Genomic DNA, 3,624 nt, shown 5'->3' with positions numbered 1-3,624 from the left:
CCAAGTTCCCCTTTAATAGCTAAACAAAACTTTGTCGCAACTTTTGCTAACATTAGCTTACATCTGAAAACTGTGCTGTCTCACACATATATGCTTATAGAACACTACATGTACTCATCCGACTGCATCCAGAAGACGATTCAAATGTCTTTTTTCACTTCAGATTATTTGCTCCTCTTAAACCATTTTGAAAACCTCCTCTTTGTTCCTGCCAATCTGACATTTTAGAAGTTTTCTCCCGACTGCGACGAAGAGCTGCAGCCAAATGTGATTCAGCACAAAGAGCCACCAAACAACCCACAGTGTGTTAAACAAAGACACAGCGCAAACAAACATTTCCTGTTAGACTTCACCTGTCGAGTCAGATGAAGTCAAATAAAAGCCTGCGCTGCCTCTCTGGAGGACCTTGCAGTCGGGTAGCAGCCGCTGTGTGTGTGAAGGCTCAATGAATGTGAGCAGCAGATGAGTCAGAGCTGAAGATCCTGCTGGGTTCAATCTAGCGTGGACGGCTGTGTCGGTACAGACTCATCCTCTCCGTCAGGGACCGGAGGAGGAAGAAATGACCACGAAATACATCTGAAATGATGATTCTACCTGTGGGGAACGCTACACTGACATTAATAATCTGTGGAGGTTTATAAGACTATAAAATAGCTGACTTTCTGCTGTTTGTCAGGAGTTTTTTAATTCATTCAACACAGTTTCTGCACTTAAATTAAATAATGTTTGTCTGTCACTCTGCTTCTGCTTTCTATTCAAGACATGTCATGTGTTTCTATTGTTTATGAGACAGACAGCGTGTCCCAATTATACTCATCTTAACCATGTTCACAATGGAAAATGTCAAAATGGAGTATACTGACAAAAACTGGCAGCTAATCAAACTAAAATCACTGGATTGTTTAATGTTCTGTTGATTGAGAGTGACTGATGGAAAAAGTTAAAGCCTCATATTAAATTTCAAACACGCAAAGGTTTCATTACATTTACATACAAAAAATATTCTGTTTCTGCTCTTATTCTGAAAAAAGCATACTCCTAATAATGTTTACACGGCTATTTTCCACAAATATTACATGCAGCGATCGCTGTTTGTCTGTTCTGGGCTACTGTAGAAACATGGCAGACTGCACCAGAAGAGGACCCGCTCCCTCTGGAGATAAAAACGTCTCATTCTAAGGTCACAAAAACACAAAGATTCTTATATTCAGGTGATTAAACACTAATGAAAACATCCCTATTAATATTATATCATATTTCTGACAATAGCTAAATGTTGCACACTGGACCTTTAAACTTACTATAAACTACAGAGACATTACAGCAGACACAGTGAACACTGGAGAGCCACAGATGCAGCATAAATCCTACATTAATAACACCCAGGGGCGGATCTAGAGGGGAGGCAGCTGCTGCCCCAGTTTGGTGCCAAATGCTCTCAAATTTAACATTTAAAAATAACATATTAAATATAATTTAATGATCTGATATGGACACTTTTTAGACAAAGTTCAATTAAAACTTTTTTCATTGGAAAAATGAAGTTTTGGAAATAAAACTATAGATTTATTTGTATCTAATGCCACCTTTAGATATTTCTAATCAGTGCTTTACTAATGTGCCACATTGATGTTTTTGAGTTCAAATATCTTCATTTGGGGGCTTTTCCAAACAAATACTGATATATGTGATTGTTTGTGATTAAATCTGAATATATTTCTGCACCACATGAATATTTCTGTATAGATCCGCCCCTCATACACCACAATTGAAACTACATCCAAAAATATGGAAGCCTGTAAGCCTGCCACCAGTAAAATAAAAACAAGAAATGTCTATTATCCCATAATTTAAACCTTTTGTCTCAAAATTTGCACAATTATGACTTACCTTGGGGATATTTTCATTATCAAGGTTTTTATTATTATTTTATTTTACTGGCAGAAATGGGCTTCCATACATATAGAATTAACATGGAAGTATTATGAAGATTAAAGCATCATTCAGCAGGAACACCATGTGAGCATAAAAATGTATAATTATAATTAATATAGAGACACACAGTGAACATTTTAATAATAATAAATTATTATTGTAATGTGACAAATAATCATTATTAAGATTCACAGTGATATCAGATTAATGACTCAGGCTCCGCTCCCTACAGAGAGCCACAGACACGCTGCACCTGTGAGATTATTATGGGATATTATAGGCCGACATATGTAAAGGGTCCATTAAAGAACAGGACGGAGAAAACTGACAACCAATAATGAATCAATGATCAATGTTATGTGAACACTATTGCGGATATTAGAGGACGAAACAAACTCTTCATTTAAGATCTGAGGAATAAATTGGCTCCATCAGCTCAGGTGTGACCGACGTTTCTGGACTCTTAGCAGTCAGCATCAGGCCTGTCTGTGTTCATTAAACCGGTGTCACCGCCGGTCATCCGTGTTTTCTGTCTGTCTGTCTGTGTGTCTGTCTGTCTGTCTGCCTGTGTGTGTCTCACCTCTGCTGGGCGGATCTGATGCTCTCTCTCTCTGCTCTGCACCTGATGGAGACAGCTCGCTCGGTGTCCGCGCTCCCACCCAAAAAGGAAACAATAATAAAAGCTCCACGAATGTGTCCACAACGATCCGATCCCCCGAGGGTCTGTGAGGAGCTCCTGGAGCACCGGCTGCGTCGTTCGCAGTGAGCTGAGTGGAATTTTTCTCTCCAGAAACGAGGTGAAATTGGCTGTAAAACGTCTCTTTTCCGCGACGCAGCCTCTTTACGCACCGGCTTTACGCTGACATCCTGCGTTGATTCAAGGTGGAGCGAAGCGATGTGGGAATATTTGCAAAGGCGTCTGCAGCCTGTCACCTCCTCCCCCTAAAAATAACCACCACCGGCGTCTCTGTGAATGAACAGCGTTTTATTTTTGCCCCTCCTCGACTGTTTGCAGGCGGATCCTTCGACCTATCAGCAGCCGCGTTTCTGCAGACGCGCAGCTCGTTCTGCTCGCTATGACTCATAACTGAGGCAGTGAGGCGTGTAATTGCTTCAGCATCAATAACAGAGACATCGGCATGGAAACAGAAAAAATCTGCTTGTTTGTGCTGCAACAGCAAACATATAACACACACACACACACACCTGTTTGTCAGCTTCTTCCTCCACAGCATCATTCTGCTGTTTTAATGTTGCTCCATCACTGAACTCAACCTGCCTTTATTTGGCCTTTAATTCCTTTTGCACAATCTCTGCAGCATTGATGGGAAATGTTACCAAACTGTTTATTTAAACCAGTATGAATATTTCTCATGTGCTTCTCTCTTGTGGATCGTGTTTTTTTCTGGCAATTTTTACACACATTAAAGTTAAAATAGTCTTCCCGCTCATTAAAATGGCCGATCAAATCAACCAGGAGGAGGGCTTTACTCCTTCACCACTTCCTTCCTGATTAGTTAGTTTACTATGGCAGTAAATATGTTAGCTAGTTAGCAGTTTGCCTGTGAGGGAGCTACAGAGCAGGACTGTACTGAGGAGTAAACTCAGTTCTCAACCTCTTTGAAATGAAGCCAGAGTTTATTCATCTAGAGCTTCAACACAGTTTTTCTGTTATTCTCATTTAATCTC

At 40.2% G+C, this 3,624-nt stretch overlaps 1 protein-coding gene across 1 annotated transcript in view; it reads right to left on the bottom strand.

The window, feature by feature from the left end:
• Nucleotides 1-2,871, bottom strand: part of rab3b (RAB3B, member RAS oncogene family) — a gene marked incomplete in the record, with an annotated part of 13,953 nt that extends 11,082 nt beyond the window's left edge. The window contains 1 exon segment of the mRNA XM_035652644.1: nt 2,516-2,871.
• Nucleotides 2,872-3,624: the final 753 nt, after the last annotated feature.

The sequence above is a fragment of the Morone saxatilis genome, unplaced genomic scaffold (assembly GCF_004916995.1).
Source record: "Morone saxatilis isolate NCDOM2014 unplaced genomic scaffold, NCSU_SB_2.0 Contig12, whole genome shotgun sequence".
Classification (NCBI taxonomy): Eukaryota; Metazoa; Chordata; class Actinopteri; family Moronidae; genus Morone; species Morone saxatilis.
The sequence above is the reverse complement of the archived record's forward strand: the minus strand, read 5'-3'. Positions and strand labels throughout refer to the sequence as shown.